The following is a 19,421-nucleotide window of genomic DNA, read 5'->3' on the forward strand; positions in this document are numbered from 1 at the left end:
TTTATTACTGTACAGGAAACCTCAACGGTCATTTGTTTTATTTTTGTCCTTTTCTAAAGAGATTAAACCACAAACATCCCTGCAAGTGTACTGACCTGCTCAACAGAAAATCGCATACGAAATTTTTGCAAAAACCACCCACTGTTTCCACCCAGTTTCGAACTTGGGACCTTTTCGCGTGTGAGGCGAACGTGATAACCTCTGCACTACGGAAACACGTCTTCAGGTGGCAGACATAAATCTTTAGGTGCACGCTTGTTAACCCTCTGGGGTCCAAAGTGTTTTTGGGGTTCTGGAGGTGTTCTGACATGCTCTAACATTTGAGCTTTTTTCAGTTATTTATAAACATGTTAATGGCAAAGGTGTAAATTCACTCTATATAGCACAAACAGGGCTACCATAATATGTTAGCAAGATGTATGTACATGTTTGTATTTTTGAGAGAATATTGTTTATGCATGGTTATTGAAAAAACTAAAACTTAAAGTCTCTGAAATAAGGCCACAAAACACATACTAAATATGTGTCCACAAGACTTTTGACTAATTGCTGTTCTCGCCTAGGATTTTTGCTTCAAAATGATCTGAAAATCATCCTTCCAAATCATTCACATAAAACAATACATTGATTTAAATTTAGTAAAACACTTTTTGTTTGGAAAGGCAATATGCGAAATGGGCGTGACTCATGTATAATGGTCTGATTCACACCTGTGAAGACACAAGACCTGCTTAATGAGCCTGCATAATGAGCTTTTCACAGGTGTGTCACTGAGCCACAAGAAACAATACAAGGACACAAGAAAAGAAATGTGTATATATACTACAAAATTGGTTCACAGTTGGAAACATCTATAAAAAAATAGTATTTTTCCACTTGTATTTTTGCTTGCAAATTGTATAATATCCAAGGTGAACATTTCTAGTAATTGTGTAGTTAATTCTCATACTGTATTTTCAGAAAGTTTAGAATATGTATCCTCTCCCCAAATTTGTCACTAATAAAACACAATACAAATAATTTGAAGAGAAGGCTTATATTGACCTTTTAAGATTTTGTTTACATCTACCTTGTAAATATATTATTTGCTATTTTATTAAAAAGGTTACAATTACAGCAACAATTAAAATAACAATATTTCCAGTGTAATATTTCTTTGTAAAAACTAAAGTGTACATTTTATCATACATATTTCAAATTTAAGGATTCATTAGTTTGAATAAAGCCTACATTGGAACAAACACTATGATAGCATCCTAGTTGATGACTTTATTTTTGACAAAACAAACATAGCCTAATATATTTAACATTTGAGCAGAAATTGGTGAACAAAAGCTTATTCAATGTGGCAGTAGTCTATAGTTTAGGCTACAGTAAACAGTTAATAATCTATTTAAAACTAGTCAACAAAATGCCCAGATAGCAAACTGACATTGAATCAACGTGGAAACGACGTTTCTCGTGACATCGAAACAACGTTGATCTCCGACGTTGATCCGGCATCGTTTTGCTCATCGAATTAACGTTGAATCAACGTCAGACACACCATTCAAAACTAACGAAAAATCGACGCAATTGGTTTGCTTTCCTAACATTGAAACGATGTTGATTTTAAGTTAGTTGAAACGACGTTATAGAATCAACACATATTCAACATAACATCAATCTAATTGGTTTGCTTACCTAATGTTGAAACAATGTTGATTTCAGTTGGGTGAAACGATGTTGTACAATTAAAAATATCACTTAATAAGTTAGCCTGCATGGTAATAATGTATTAAACACACAAACATCACATTCAGTTATCATTGCTTTATTTATACAAAATATAAATTTACATATACTGTTTTAGAGCATACAAGACTTCTCTATTTAAGACAAATATAGAAATGGCATTTACACTCAAATAGCCTACACAGAAAGTAGGCTATATAAGTAAATTAAATACACACCACAGGCTTATCCTAGCATTATCGACATGTTTCTACAGTGGCCCTAAAGTGGCAAACGCGTTTCCTCACTATGTTGTTCTTCGTGCAAAAGAAGCGAGCTTAAGTCAGCGAATAAATCACTGACACAATGATGAACAAGTAACATTAATATTCTCCATAACATAATCTAATATAAATAGTCTCAAGTTACAAATTAAAAGTGATATTTACTCAGTTATTTTGAACCAAATGCATATGACTTCTATTTTCAGTGGGGCACAAGGAGATGCAAAGCAGAAAGTTAAGAGACTGACAGCCTTAGTCACAATTTACTATTATCACTTCTCTTTTCTGTAAATTAAAATAAAATAATGGCGAATTAGACTATGTGACTCTTCTTTTGTGTTCCACAAAATAAAGACATCTGTTTAGTAGAATATGTATCAATAAATTTTACCATTGAAAAATAGAGGACAGAAGAATATAGCAGATAAATTGGTTTACCTTCGCAATTAAAATGTATGTTCCTTGCTCTTGTAATATCAGGGATGTAAATATGACAAATATGTAACCCACATTTTTCACAACTAATTGGATCTACACAAATCATGCACATAATCTATTCTGGATTCAAAACAGTGATTTTTACTTAAAGGTAACAAGTTTGCAGCCCTGAATATTCATCTGTTTATGTCCCTTTGTTATATTTGCATACAGTATATCTACAGTGCATGCCTATTTATTATAATATTGCACATTTATTAAGTCTATCTATAGTCTAATCATTCTTTTTTTACCCAAGCACATTTTATCAATTCCAAACCTAATCATTCTGAATAACTACCATTCATTTTTAATATAATAATTTATAAGTGATATATAATTGTTAATGAGGATATCTTTATTCAGGTGTGCATAATTAAGCAGGTTTTCTTTGACAGATAAAATGGGCCAAAAAAAGAGATTTATACTGAAAAGTCATTATTAAATGACCTTGAGAAGGATGAAATAAGAAAAGTAAACTGACCGACCATTGGACAAGAAACGCTGATTGGGTCAACAGGGTCCAGCCCTTGGTACTTATTACATATCACTTGATTATACAGTACAAGTCAAAAGTTTAAAAAATGTGTTTGTCTCTTCTGCTCATCAATGCTGTATTTATTTGATCAAAAATACATAAAAAACAGTAATATTGTGAAATATAATTACAATTTAAAATAACGTTTTTTTTTTGTCTGTATTTTTTTATCAAATAAATGCATCTTGGTTAGCAGAAGAGACTTTGACCGGTACTGTATATTGATTATATACAAAATAAATAGTAGGTAATAAGATTGATGTGGTTTGGCATTGATAAAATGTGCTTGAAAAAACATGATCAAAATGTATCCTCTCAAATAATGCATACACTGTATTATATCTAGTATTATTAAAGCAAAACAGAGCAATTTGTAGATGTTAAGTTTTCGAAAAAAAAATGTTCCTTTCTCTCACAAACACAACACATCAGTTACACCTTTTTAAATTCTTCGTATCCTATAGATACTTTTAATATTATCTCATAATTTATCTATCATCCAATATAACTGATGTCATTTTAAGAACTGATACAATGATCCATTATACTGTTACACACGTTTTCTTTCTCAACTTTTTAAAAACATAACTGACTGGGTTTACTTGAATACTCACCAAGACCAGCATTTTGACATTATTTTGTGTGTATTTTACTGTTTACAGTCAATAAGCAGCGACAAAAAAAACTCAATTTAGTACTGAGAGGCGGCTTTATCTGCGATCACTTTAGGTGTGAACAAAATCTGCGAGAAGGAGTAAAAAATATTGCACAATACACACAATCCCATGGCAAAATTCTATATAATACTATTAGTTACATGTTGAATTCATGTTTATAAAAAAGACGCTGCAGAGCGTGACGTCATATGCTCAAACCCCTTGTGTGACCGCACCTAAAATGTGAGCATATTAATTTCTTTCATTGTGATTTGTCAAATAGAATTTGTGCACCTCCAATGAAGAATTTGAAAAGCTGTAACTACTGTGTTGTTTGTGAGAGAGAAAGTTTGAAACTTTCTCTCTGTGACTTTAAATTTACTGATGTGTGACTTCTTTACACCTACAAATTCCACTGTCACGTGCTCAGTTTTGCTATAATAATAACCTCACAGAACATGGTGGTAATCGGCCATCCGTGCAAAAGCAGAGGTCGGTCTGGTGTACAGGTACATCTGTCCAGGCCAACATCTGATGCCTTGATGCTGGGGATCCCAGATTACCTGCAATAAAAATAGTACAGTTCAAAATCTATCATACATCCATCTCATCTGGTATCACAAATGATCATTCCAGGTTCAATTTAAGCTATGCTCAATATTAGGGCTGCACGATATTGAAAAACGTACATTAAAAACAATTTCACCAGATTATTTATTATTTAATAAATATTCTGGTGAAATTGTTTTTAATTAATTTAATTCATTAAGTGCATTTTTGGGATTTTCGCACGTAGAGAGCTAAGGCCTACATCGTTATCGTGAAACCTGGCCCAGAGCAGTCAGTGATTTGTAGGATGTGTACATCTACAATCAAGAATTTCAAAAGGTGTAACTTGTGTTGTGTATGGAAGCTTGTTTCCGCCACAGAATGAAAAATAAAAAAGGTAATTGCGACTTTTTATCTCACAATTCTGACTTTATTTCTCAGAATTGCGAGATTTAAAGTCAGAATTGCGTGATATAAAGTCGCAATTGCGTGTTATAAAGTCAGAATTGCGAGATATAAAGTCAGAATTGTGAGATATAAAGTCAGAATTGCGAGATATAAAGTCAGAATTGCGAGATATAAAGTCAGAATTGCGTGATATAAAGTCGCAATTGCGTGTTATAAAGTCAGAATTGCGAGATATAAAGTCAGAATTGATTGATATAAAGTCGCAATTGCAGGTTATAAAGTCAGAATTGCGTGTTGATCATTGATTTTGTGTCTTCTCCCGTCCCGCAGGAAAAAAACACGTATTTGTATTGCTATTATTAAAGAGATTCATGGGGTTGTTTGTTTCGTTTCCCTGGCCTGCATGTATTCTGAGCATTCTGACGCACTGATCAGGAAGATGAATAGTAGCCTGGCTAGGCTATCGGGGACATCTAAAACGCTTAGGCTACCGCGCGTTTTATTTTAGCCGCCCATTCCCGCCCGCAGCAAAGTTCAAACCGCCCGCTCCCGCGAGATATGCGGGACCCAACGGGACTCAATCCCAATGCAGCTCTCTAAATCAGAGCATACATGGATGACATGACAACCATGACTACAACAGTAGCCTGCACTAATCGGTTATTGGGTAAGTTAACCGATAATATTGAATGGGCAAGAATGCAATTTAAGCCCTCTAAATCAAGGAGCATCTCGATAGTTAAAGGAAAGGTGGTAGATAAAACATTCTTCATTAATGGTGAGGCAATACCAACAGATTCTGAGAAGCCAGTGAAGAGTCTAGGGAGATGGTACGATGGGGATCTAAAGGACACAGTTCGAGTGGGAGAAGTTAGACGACAAGCAGTAGAAGGGTTGAAGAGCATAAACAGCTGCGCTCTACCAGGCAAACTAAAACTCTGGTGCTTTCAGTTTGGTCTATTGCCGAGGTTGCTGTGGCCACTGACTGTGTACGAGGTTTCTTTGACAACAGTGGATAAGCTGGAAGCGTTAATAAGTTCATACATCAGGAAATGGTTGGGAGTTCCACGCTGCCTCAGCAGAGTGGGACTTTATAGTAAAGCAATATTGCAGCTGCCAGTCTCTGCGTTAACCGAGGAGTTTAAGTGTGCCAAGGTCAGACTGGAAATGACCTTAGTAGAGTCACGCAACAAATGTGTAAGGGAGGCAGCACCTGTGTTAAAAAAACTGGTAGGAAGTGGTCAGCAAAGAAATCTGTGGTAGAGGCATAGGCTGACCTTCAAATTGGGGATATCGTGGGACAGGTACAGCATGGAAGAGGGGGTTTTGGGCTCAGTTTAGCTCCTCCTAAATGGCACAAGGCAGGCCCAGCTCAAAGGAGGAAGCTGGTAGTCAACGAGGTGCGAAAGCAGGAGGAGAGGATGAGATCTATAAAGGCCATTTCCCAGGCCAAGCAGGGAGAGTGGATGAGATGGGAGAGTGTGGAACAACGCAAGATGGGCTGGCAAGACCTTTGGTCAATGGAAGATAGTAGGATCAGTTTCCTTATCAGGTCAACATATGATGTTCTCCCATCACTGCAGAACCTAAACCTCTGGGTAGGAGAGGATCCCTCTTGTCCTTTGTGTTCATCACCTGCCACATTAAGGCACATTTTGACAGGATGTAAGGTGGCTCTTAGCCAAGGTCGGTTTACTTGGCGCCATGACCAAGTACTGCGGTGTTTGGCTTTAGCATTGGAAGGCAAGCGCAACATGACCAATAAGTTGCCACCTGTTCTAGCAAAACATTACACACAGAAGACAATATTCCTCCGCCCAGGCGAGCAACTACCTAGAAAAGGTGTTAAAACCAATTCTCGCCCAGGACAACTGGAAGCTGCTAGGGACTGGAAAATGCTGGCTGATCTTGATCAACGGCTTATTTTTCCACCTGAGATTGCCACCACTAACCTCCGACCAGATATTGTTTTGCGGTCTGGAACACATTGTTCAACTGATAGAGTTAACAGTGCCATGGGAGGATGCTGTAGATGAGGCATATGAGAGGAAGAAATTGCGGTATGCTCATCTGGCCACTGAGGCAGAACAGCGAGGATGGAGAGTCCAGGTTTATCCAATGGAAGTGGGTTGTCGAGGATTTGTGGCACACTCTACAACCCGGTTCCTCAGAGACGTCGGATTCAGTGGCCAAGAGTTGCGTCGCACAGTAAAGAACTTATCTGAAGCAGCAGAGCGGAGCAGCAACTAGCTGTGGTTGAGACGGAAAGATTCTGGCTGGCTGTGAACAGGCCGCCACGCTACGGTCTCGTAGAATTCTTGAAAAACTCTAAGAGTCTGTTGGTTTATTTGTATGGTTTGCATAGTAATTACAGTTATTACGTTCCTGTGTATATTGCGTGAATGAGGGTTGGTGTTTGGGCAGATATTGTGTTTTGTGGTAGGTAGTATGCCATACGGAACCGTTGCCACTGAAACTACTTTAACGAAGACAGTGGGGCTCGACAGCCTTAGTCAAACGGGTTGGCGCGTATGGTTGGGTTGCGGAGAGATTGTGAGATTGCGGTTAGGTCACACGTGAACTACGAGGAAGGAGCAACCTCAGCAGCAGGAGGGATGTAGAGGTCAGTAAGCTGGGCTGAGTTGAGTGGGGGACGGAGGGGGGTGACTCTAGGACGGCAGAGTCACTGTCGAGCCCTCTTGAGGTGTCGTGGGCTAGTCGATGAAACACTGAGGACGGAAGGTGCCCACTTGAAGACCCTAGAGATGTCCCCTACTCAGCTCAATCCAGACGGTTGTCATGCTGGTCCACTGGGGAGACCACACTGTAGTTGCAGCCGTTGTGTGTACTGACGCGCCAAGTACACTGCAGCCGTTAACACCGGACAGAAGGAGATTCACATCACCATATGGAAAGAAGTGTAAATTGGATGGAGAGATGGAGAGAGAGAAGCATAGGTTACTGTAAAGCTACGTCTTAGTATGTGCTTATATTGGCGAAAGCCGAGTACAAATCCAAGTACAAATCAGCATGAGGTTTAACATCTACTCTCGTGTAATGGAAATGTCAGAATTGCGACTTTATATCTCGCAATTGCGACTTTATTTCTCAGAATTGCGACTTTATATCTCGCAATTGCGACTTTATTTCTCACAATTCTGACTTCATATCTCGCAGTTGTGAGATAAAAAGTCGCAATTATTATTATATATTTTTTTTTATTCAGTGGCGGAAACAAGCTTCCATAGTTGTGAGAGACAAAAAGAGAAAAAAGTTAGCAATTCCTAAAAAAAAAACCTGTCACAGGTGATAAGTTTTGCTATTATAATACCTTAACATGATAGTAATCAGTCATCTGCAAAAGCAGAGGGGTTGGTGTGGTGTACAGTTAGGCTACATCTGCAGTTCCAGGTCAGCATCTGATGTCTTGATGTGGAGATCACATTCAGCTGGAGATCCCAGAAAACCTGCAATAACAGTCAAATTAATCATACTCATTTCAAAAACTCATCATTCTGTAGTAGTGTGTTTGATTAGGGTTGGAGCAAAACTCTGCAGGACTGTTGCTCTCAGGTCTGACGTTGTTCATTAATTCATTCAATTAGGACCATGGTCAATAGACCATTTTTAAGACTATATGCCATTAATGTCTTTATCATAACATCACTGTTGACTAACTTGCTGCATGATGTAGTTTTAATTAATCTATCAGTAAAAAAATATACTTACAAAGCTAATGCAGTTATGTTTGGATGGCTCTTAAAAGAGCCATTGGTTTATTCAGCTGCTGTTGAGACAAAAGGGGAGAAAAAGAAGAAACATCAATGAATATGAGTTTGATATTGCATGTCTGTACAAATTAAAAATTGTTTTTTTAAATAAATTATTTAATCATATGGTTTGAACATGGCAATTCAGAAGATGACTGCACTTACAAAAATCGGATGATAATCGGCACTAAAAAAAGAGAAAGGAATAATTATTTTCATGTTATTAACCCAAAGTTAATAAAGTGATTCATAAATATGTAAAATAACATTTGAAACTGCACAGAGAGAGTAAAGAATGTAAAGTGCAACACATTTTATTAGACTTTCCAACCCACCAACAAAAAATAAATCATAAAAGTCACAGTTCAGATGCAATTTAATTCTTTAAAATAATTATAATTTTACTTAATTACGATTTCTTACATCATTTTCTTTTTATACACTGCCCATATTGTAGGTTTTTTCATAAATAATAATAATCATTATACATTTTAAAACACATTTATTATTATTATTATAATAAAATGATGGATGGCTGAATTCATTGTAGCTCTCTCTCTCTCAGTATGTGTGAGAGAGGAGCACTGGCAGCCAAATCTGTGACCGCAAATGACGTCACACAAATATAACGGCATTAATGTTTAATGCTGTCTTGGTGAACATAAGAGACATAAACATTTGTACCAACACAATTAGTGTATGTTTGACGTTTTACTTACTAATCATATGGTTCATCAATAGAGATGATGATCAGCTCAACTCTGCTATGGTGCAGGGCATCAGCATTGAAGGATCTAGGAACACAACAAACCATTTGTCACAGAGCCAACAATATTATTATACAATCCCAGGTTTATTAAAAGGAAAGAAGAAGCTACAGCAGAGGTCAAATGCAGAAAAGAGAAATAATTTAAAGAATATACAGAAAATAATTTCTTAATTAGGATAACAAAATTTGTTTTTGGGTTAAATTCATTTAATATTGCTCTTAATAACTTACGTTTGGATGTCCTCAAAACCTTCTTAAAATAAATTAAAGAAATAAAAATTTAAATTTGAGAAATAAAAATATAAGACAATAACAGATGCATGGTGATATAGGTGAAACATATTGTGATAAAATGGATATGAGGTTATGTATGGGATGAATATAGTATCAAAATGATTAACACGAGCAAGCACAGATATCAATGAACCTGATTAATGTTGCAGAAATGTTTTACTATCCACAACCAAATGCCTTTCAACTTGCGTGTGCAAAATACAAAATTGAATGAATGTGTTGCAATTTGTACAAATAGAGACATTTTTGTGAATACAAATTTTTTCTTTTGTATTAGTGTATCATAATTTGTGCATGCAACAAAGAAGATGTGCATGTGTGGATCAGGTGACGCGCGTGCATTCATTGACGTCTTTTCTGAGTCGATCTCATTTGATTCATTTGGATTTTGAGACTTTCTTTTCGCGGTTTTTAAGCATTTCACAACCCACACACAAACAACTACAAATGAATAGGCCTGGTGCTAGTTATTAATGTGTGCACAACTACCCATCTATTTGACAAAATCACAAATGTGCGTCACTACATTTAAACTAATACAATACAACTTGTGTGTGCAAAATCCAGAATCACATGAATGTGCAGCATTTTGTACAAATAGACACATAGTTGTTAATACAAAACCTCGATTTTGTATTAATGTAGCTCAGAATTTGTGCATGCAACAAGTAAGATGTGCATTTGTGGATCAGGTGACACGCGTGCATTCATTGGCTCGTTTCTGAGTCGGTCCTATAATGATTAATTTGGATTTTGAGACTTTCATTTCGCCGGTTTAGCCTTGCACGATCCACACACACTGCCTGAGAAAACCTGCAACCACTAGATGGCAGTATTCTGCTAAAACAGACAATGGCAGCGTAATCGAGCGATCTTCCCCATTTACGCTCAAAGTGAGTGATATTGAAGCACCACATTTAGTACACCTACCGTATTAATAAAGTATACACTGTATGTATAGGCAAACAGATTAAATCAGATTATGAAAAACACCCATAGAAAACCAATATAAAATGCTTAACGTGCAATATAGTGAGTTGCATGTTTAATAAGGTGTAGCTAGGCTACTGAGTTTTTATATCATCGTCTTACTGCATTGACGTTAAGCTTTTTCTTTATAATAATAGGCTCTATGGGAGGAAAAATATATAGCCTACAGACAAGAGCCTATAAGTTATATAACGCAATGAATGAAAATGAATAGAAATTAAAATGACTTGTCATACTGCCAATGCATTTGTAGGCTATTACGGAAAAAAATCTAATTTAAATGGCTTTTTTTTATTTTTTTTTTATTCCACTGTTGTACGTTGTTGCCGTATGGCAACATATCATAAAGGACCTTAACATTTTTAAAAAATCAATTTTTTTTTTTACAGCACTTCAAGTTAAGCCATTCTAAGAAAATAAAAAGAGTCAAATATTTTTTTCTATAGGTCTATCATAATGCGTGCGGTAGAGGGTTAATACAAAATCGAGGTTTTGTATTAACAACTATGTGTCTATTTGTACAAAATGCTGCACATTCATGTGATTCTGGATTTTGCACACACAAGTTGTATTGTATTAGTTTAAATGTAGTGACGCACATTTGTGAATTTGTCAAATAGATGGGTAGTTGTGCACACATTAATAACTTGCACCAGGCCTATTCATTTGTAGTTGTTTGTGTGTGGGTTGTGAAATGCTTAAAGGGTTAGTTCACCCAAAAATGAAAATTAAGTCATTAATTACTCACCCCCATGCTGTACCAACCCCGTAAGACCTTTGTTCATCTTCGGAACACAAATGAAGATATTAGTGCTGGGCGGTAAACCGGTTCAAACCGAAAACCGGTTTATATTTCCGTCGCGATATTGATTTTGAATAAACCGCCATACCGGTGTATTTAATTAGACAACGTTCGGAACGAACATACGCTGCGCGACACTGTTTCAGACGGACCCTTTCCAATGTTGCACTTCTAAGCAGCGACGAGTGAGGGTAAACAAACAGCAGTGCTCTGTTACGTTACATGGACGAAGGATGCTGAGCGCATTATTGTAGCGCGAAAGTACATTAATATAATGCGCGAGCGCGAATCTACGGTGGCCGAGAGGTGCAAAACAAATCACAATTATAAAAACAAAATAACAATTATAAAAACAAAATAACAATTCAGAAAACACAACGACATTTCAGAAAACACAATAACAATTCAGAAAACACAATAACAATTCAGAAAACACAACGACATTTCAGAAAACACAATAACAATTCAGAAAACACAACGACATTTCAGAAAACACAATAACAATTCAGAAAACACAATAACAATTCAGAAAACACAACGACATTTCAGAAAACACAATAACAATTCAGAAAACACAATAACAATTCAGAAAACACAATAACAATTCAGAAAACACAACGACATTTCAGAAAACACAATAACAATTCAGAAAACACAATAACAATTCAGAAAACACAACGACATTTCATAGAAAACGGAAAAGGTAGGTACATTTTAAGAATGGCAAACTTGTCGCTGATTGGACGAGACACCTGTCAATCAAGCTTTACAGGAAGTAAGAAATTTAAACGTTACTTTGAAGAAGGACATTCATTTGCCGTGATTGTGGACATGCTGGCGACATACCACGACATTAAAATGAGCTTGTGCTCAAATGGCTTAAGTTTATCACACCCATCAACATGCCAAAGATAGTTCGGTCCCATGGAGTGATATGCAGACATCCCAAGTCTCCCGGAAGTTCCCCGCATATTGATAGCGGCTCCCTGATGCCTGCAAATTAGTTAAAAACTCGGAGCTCTAGAGAATCTAGAGCTGGCGAGCTCCAAACCGTGTAGCACACGGCAGAGAGGTAGAGACAGAGAGCGAGAGACCTTGCGTGTGTGTGCGCCTCACGAAGCGCATGTAAATATTTTTTAGTAATCTTGTAAATAGTTTTAATATCGGGGTATGTCACCAGCATGTCCACAATCACGGCACATGAATGTCCTTCTTCAAAGTAATGGTTAATGTGTTCCATTTTCGCATTTAGCAAAACAAAGTTGATCACAAATTTCTTACTTCCTGTAAAGCTTGATTGACAGGTGTCTCGTCCAATCAGCGACAAGTTTGCCATTCTCAAAATGTACCTACCTTTTCCGTTTTCTTTGAAATGTCGTTGTGTTTTCTGAATTTTTATTGTGTTTTCTGAATTGTTATTGTGTTTTCTGAATTGTCGTTGTGTTTTCTGAATTGTTATTTTGTTATTATAAGTGTAATTTGTTTTGCACCTCTCGGCCACCGTACGAATCTCTCTGTTCGCGCGCGGAATATAATGTGCCGCGCTCTCAGATACACGCTGCTCTTGTTAGAATAGGTATATTTTCTCTGGGCTCGCTCAGAGAATCCTGCACTTAAAACGTGTTCAGTGCAATCGCGAATCTCTCCTCTTCCCCAGCTAACAATTTTAGGTTATAAGAACGTTTTCATAACGTTCCCATTAAGTTTTAATAACGTTATTTCTGAATGTTCTAGGAACATTCAAAATGTCCAGTTTTTTAGACGTTGTATTAACGTTATTTCGTAGTTATAAGAACTCTATTCAAAACGTTATAAGAACGTTCAATTCTACGTTCTTGCTTGGTTATAAGAACATCATTCAAACGTCATTAGAACTTACAATTCTCCCGTTATATAAACGTTGTATTAACGTTATTTCCTGGTTATAAGAACGTTATTAGAACGTTAAGAAATAACAATTTTAGGTTATACTGGGCGCTATTCTATTCTAGAATATTCACTAATGACAGTAAAATAGACCATCCTAAGTCAATTTACTGCTGTAATTCCTCTCTCAGCCAGTAGAAAATGCTTTGAACACCTGATTATGCATAAAAAAAAAAAAACGTCATATACCGGAAAACCGGCATAATTTTGAAAAAAACCGTGATATAAATTTTTTGTCAAACCGCCCAGCACTAGAAGATATGTTTGATTAAATCTGAGAGGTGGATCACTGCTACATAGGCTGCCTAAGGGAATGAAACTTGAGTAATTCACCTGTGTTTCCTACTTCTCCGACTTCTTTCTTCAGAAATGTTGAAGTCGTGGAGCTTTCTCTCTGTTATGGGTTATTGTGTTTCTACTGAAATCACAGAACATTTTTTGGTAACACTTTAGAATAATGGTCCGTAGTTAACAAGTAGCTATGCAGGAAGTAATAGGTAGTACTGCATTAACACCGAACTTAATACTATTAAGTTAACTAATATGGAAGCAATATTAACTAAGCAGTAAGTAATATCTAATTTAGTACACCTATTTCAGCTTTCAGCTTTTATTTATTTATTAATAGCTACCTATTACTTCCTGCATAGCTACTTGTTAACTACGGACCATTATTCTAAAGTGTTACCCATTTTTTTTATCAATATTTGTTTAACTTACCATTGAGCTAACGTTAGTTTCAGCCAATTATCTCGCTCCGTGTAAGTAACATCACCGATTATATACGTTTATGTTTATGTTTGTGTTAAATAAATTAGCTCACTTCCAAGAAAAAACTTTACAAAACCTCTCATCTTCACATAAGGTGATTAAAAGCCCAAACTTTCATAAATAAAAGCTCAACCGAGTTAACGTTAGCTTACCTCTTCTGAAAACGGTTGAGATGCTTACGGACTTTTTCCGAAGACACTAAACCATGTCTATAAAGTAAATATTAAACAGAAGCGTGTCAATTACAAGTAAGAGAAATGTCAAAAACAGTTGTGTGTATTATTCGTGTGCTGTTAGAGACTAATCTCACCTGAAAGCAGTTAAAACAACAGCGAGAGAGGGAGTTTTGCTGATTGCCAGTAGCAGTGGTCCCGCGCCGTTCCCATGGCAACTCTGCGCCGCGGCCGCTCCACTGAATCGAAATTTCACGCGCACGGCCATTGATTTAAACCACGTCAAAATCATTCAGCACTTAAATAAAAATCTAATTAATATAAAATTATTAATTTAAAACTGATTTTAGAGATCTATGACTCTTTCATAGGTGCAATGGCCTATGCCCACACATAATATGATGCGGTCACCAGAATCACTGGCGTAGCCACGGGTGTGCCGGGGTGTGCCGGTGCCACCCACAGTGGTAGCTGGCACACCTAAAATAGATGCAGAATTATTTTTTAAAGTTTTAATAAAAATGTTTCCTAAACTTGGACTATTGTTGTTTACTTAAAATATTTGTACATTTAAAATGTATTTTAATTTTTAAATAATTATCGTTAAAAAAAATATCTGCCTACATTCTGACTGCCAAGTGCCAACCAATCCGTAAACAGCCGCTGACTGGTAATACGGTTGTGCTGTTGAGGCTCGCGCCTCATTAGGAGAAATAGAAACAAATGAGCGCAGATCACACAAAGAAACTTAATGAAAATAAAGCGGTTAAAAAATTTATGTTTTTATATTTATAACATATGATATGATACAGTTAAGCAACATCACAGTGACCAAGAGTGGTGAATACCATCACGATTGAAAATATGACACTGATTTCATATGACAGTTCAATAAACAAGTAATTAATATCAAGTCACTAACATTTTAGACACAATATTGACTGTTTTTGTTCTATTTGAGCAGCGAAAATAATTCAAAACAAAGATAACAGCAGAACCACAGCGCAGCTCACCTGAAAACATAACCGCATTACTGAATGATTCAGCGCTTTGAATGAATCGATTGAGTCAAAAATTCAATGACCCATTAAATAACTGCCTCATTCCTGAATGATTCAGCCGTTTGAACGAATCATTTGAATAAATGACTCAATAACTCACTCATCAAGACGGTCACCTGCCGCCCCCTACTGGTGGTTTAGTTTCGAGTTTAAAAGTAGGCTATCATTCTTTCCAATATGTCATATTTGTATCTTTAAAAAAAAAAATTAAAACAATCTCATAACATTATTTAATGCAGTTGTAATTTTTCAGTGTAAATTAATTAATTTGATTGGTAACAGCATAGTGTCTTATTATTTCATTGAATTTATTGATCAAATCTAAGAATTTAAAATGAAAGATGAAGCATACATTTAAACCGATTTCTGGATTTTTACTTGGACAAGAGAATGGCCGATTTACTTGTTCGAAGGACAAGCACATGTAAAGCCTTAATGTTGATCCCTGAGTTATATTTTATATACTGTAGGCCTAGTATTATGTTTATGTGGCAAGCCAGTTTTACACATCAGCCCAGTCTATTCTGTAAAGTTAGTGATAAGCCGGGTCCGAGTTTTTTTGCACATTAATTTGACAATAAATGTGGCACACCCAATTTTTCTTATGCACACCCAGAGACGCTTTTCTGGCTACGCTAGTGACCAGAATAATACAAATAAAATAAAAACTTTTGACCGCATTAGTTCATTAGTTATTTTTTCTAAAGTAGGCCTACTCCTGGTAAGTGTTAATTGCTTTTACCCCGGGCTTACAGTAAAAAGATGCCTGTGAAAAATATTTTAATTTAATTTTATGCATTTATGGTGAGATTAGGCTACTATATTTTCATGTCAATCTGTGTTCATTTTTTCCACGAACATGCAGTGTCACTTTAATTCATCATGTGCAGCCATGCATCCCTTTAAAAACGAACGATAAATAGTGCTGATCATGTCTGAGAGTGACGGAGAATTTTAAATTGTGCAGCCTATATGGCTACAGCTCTAGGCCTATACTTGTCTAAAAAGACCAGCCATTTATCATATTTTTATCACATCCTTTATCAAAATGGTTAATTATAAAATACATTTTGTTGTTTGAATGCTAAAGAGATGGACCCGCGCAAAACGCGACATCGGACTCGCATATAGTAGCCTAGTCTATAATATTTTGTATACCATCACTTTGCTTTTGATTTTATGTTTATATAGCCTGTTTATAAAGCCAGTCTTAAGTGCTTTCAGATTCTCTTTCAATGCTTATATATATATATATATATATATATAATAAAGATGCCCTGAAAGTTGATTAAAAAAACTCACTTGATAATAAACTATACATTATCATTATTAATATATTTTCATGAATATATTTTGACATAAAAATGTGCTTGTGCCTATATGTGCTTTCATTTCATTTTAATATGAATGGCATCTGCTCACTAAACAGCCACTCAGAAAAACTTGTAGCCTATATGATTTTTTATAGTAAATTAAAATCATATCAATAGATTAAAAGATATGCACGTCCTATTCCGTACGAATAGGGCTTTATAGTGCACGATGGCCGATCCTTCTAACCAAGTTTCAACATATAATCTACGTTATGATTTCGCAAATTGTGGATCTGCTGATGAAACAACCCCCTTTCGACGTTGAATCGATGTCGCATTTTCAACGTAATAACGTTCTGATGTAACGATCAAATAGTGAACGTTGATTCAACATTGAAATTTGATCGACGACTGATACTAACCTTTACAACTAAAAATCAACGTTGATTCAATGTCAGTTTGCTATCTGGGAGTGCATCTCTTGCATCACTTTGTGCCTAACAAAAGTGAGAGTAAAATAAAAAAAATTATTACGTTTGTTATTATAAACGACAAAGTGCAACGGTGTTTGTTTACTGCAGCTCGGAAAACATAACCGCGTCGCGTGTGTTATCGTGCGTTCATATGCGCGTGCACGAAATGAAACTCACATTTTTCAAGCAGAAATATGTGGAGACCAGACATACTGTACAATACATGCACGTGAATGATGGCACTCCCAATCAAAGTCACATTTATAAAACAAGAAACTGATTATCTATAGTCTCAGTGTAGTTAAAAACTCTAAACAACTGCACTAATTATGCAAGATAGAAAGCAATGTATTGACAATTTGACATTGATTGACTATTGATTTATAGGCTATATTGAATTTAAAATGTTGATTAGCTGGACATACTAGTCAATATGGATGCACATCCCTCAGTAAATAATAACCATAAATCAAGAATTGCTTCAACATGCATAATAATAAATAAAAAAAAAATCATACTGATGCAGAAAATACCCAGGCTGTAGAGAGAACCAAAGTTAATCCCAAAAGCCAAAGCTCAGGGTTATAATTTATTATTTTCTTCTTATTTATGTTTACGTTAATATTCACTTGTTATGTTAACATTCTATAGAAAATACTCTATTCAATAAATATTGTTTGTTTGAACCTCATTCTGTTCTATATTGTTGTACTTATTCTTTGACTGTTTTGTTTAAAGGAGGGAGGTTTGTATTGGGAGCACTGAAGTGTCAGGTGTGATTGTGTGGCAATGGCAAATGGTTTACATAGCTCACGGCGTCACAGGTCAGGTAGAGGGCCCCTTTTGCTTAGGGCCCCAGGGGGAGTTCAGGATCGGCCCTGGGTTTAGCAGTCGATTCTGTTGCCTACCGGAATTCCTGTTCCCTTTACGCAATCATACTACAAATCATGCGTAGTTGCCCGTAGCCTACCATCAGAACTGAATACGAGCAAGAAGCACAACTGAATGTAGGGGAAGCCCTTTTTTCAGGTCAGAGCAACTGCCCCTCATAATTCCTGTGCACGTCCCTGTCTCACAGTGAAACTCCTACCTGCTTCGCGCGCGTCTGGAGTAAACGCGTTTACTCTCATTCGCTTCTGCAGGACTTCAGTCAGAGTTTCAGCGACTGAAGAGAAAAACATTCACAATGTACTTTGTACGACCAAAAAGTACGACCGCGCGAGACTCAATAGCATTCGTGCCGATGTCATTATGGGATAGTTAGAATAAAACCCTTTCAAACCCTGCACTCACTGTGCGGGGTTAATGCAGGAATCCTGCAAGACAGAATGAAAATCCTACAGAACAGGATATTGCTGAGCAGGGGCGTTGCTAGGGTCTTGATACATTGGGGGCTTAGCCCAGTCCGCACCACCCACCCCCGCTTTTGGTAACTACTACTTCTACTCAGAGGCACATAATAATAAGCAATAATATCATCAATGGAGGGTCTGGGGGACCTCCCCCAGGGAACGTTGGGCATTAAACACTTCATTTCCTGCATTCTGTGCATTTTTTGTAGCATTTTAAATGATATGTAAAAAGATAGAATGCTTTATTTGTAGAACTGTAACAGCTATTCACAGAAACACAAATAAATAATACATGAATTTGAAATAATATTTTAAAAAATGAATATAAAACTATATATATATATATACTGTGTATATAGATATTTATCTATCTATATTTATCTATATCTATTTATACACACACACACACACACACACACACACACACACACACATCACTCCAACAGTCTGCTTGTATAAGTCTGGAAAAGGAACTATAGCAGGCATGAAAGCGGGCCAGGGGTGAAAAAGGTTAGAAGGATATTACCCCTCTAGGGGGGTTCGGGGGCACGCTCCCCCGTAAGAAAAATTAAAATATTCCATATTTTAAACCATCAATCTGATGCATTTTGAGATGCATTTTTGCCAACCTGGGGAGAGCTGGAGAAACTTAACTTCAGCCATGAGTCAAAAATATTATGGCCTCCGTAGCGTTAGCTAATAATTTTCCACTGGAGCTTTAGCTAGCTGGCTAACGTTGCGTTCTCTCCTGCTGTGTTCAACGACTCGATTCATCAAGCTAAGCCTATGTGAACAAAGCTCCTGGGTAACTTAGATATAGCCTACCAGAAATTATTAGGGATGTCCCGATACCATTTTTTCTGAACCGATCCGATCCAATACCAAAAATTTTGAGTATCGACCGATACCGATCGGATACCAGCGCAGTTTTAACTCAGTAAAATTTAGTCTAGAAAAAACAATAATTGTATAAAATATGAACATTTAGTGAAAAACATTATTTCGTGGGGAGCAAAGTGACAATAAGTGTAGCACTAAATCTGGTAAAACGTTACACATTGCTCTTTGTATTGTTGTAAAATACATTCATGAAAAACAAGAT

General features: G+C 36.4%; 1 long non-coding RNA gene across 1 annotated transcript in view; it reads left to right on the forward strand.

The window, feature by feature from the left end:
* The window catches only part of LOC143719415 (uncharacterized), a 694,388-nt gene that overhangs the window by 221,537 nt on the left and 453,430 nt on the right, over nucleotides 1-19,421 (forward strand). The gene's annotated exons all lie outside the window — the stretch shown is intronic.

This window comes from Siphateles boraxobius, unplaced genomic scaffold (assembly GCF_051911475.1).
Source record: "Siphateles boraxobius isolate OS27281-9 unplaced genomic scaffold, OSU_SipBor_1 63, whole genome shotgun sequence".
NCBI lineage: Eukaryota > Metazoa > Chordata > Actinopteri > Cypriniformes > Leuciscidae > Siphateles > Siphateles boraxobius.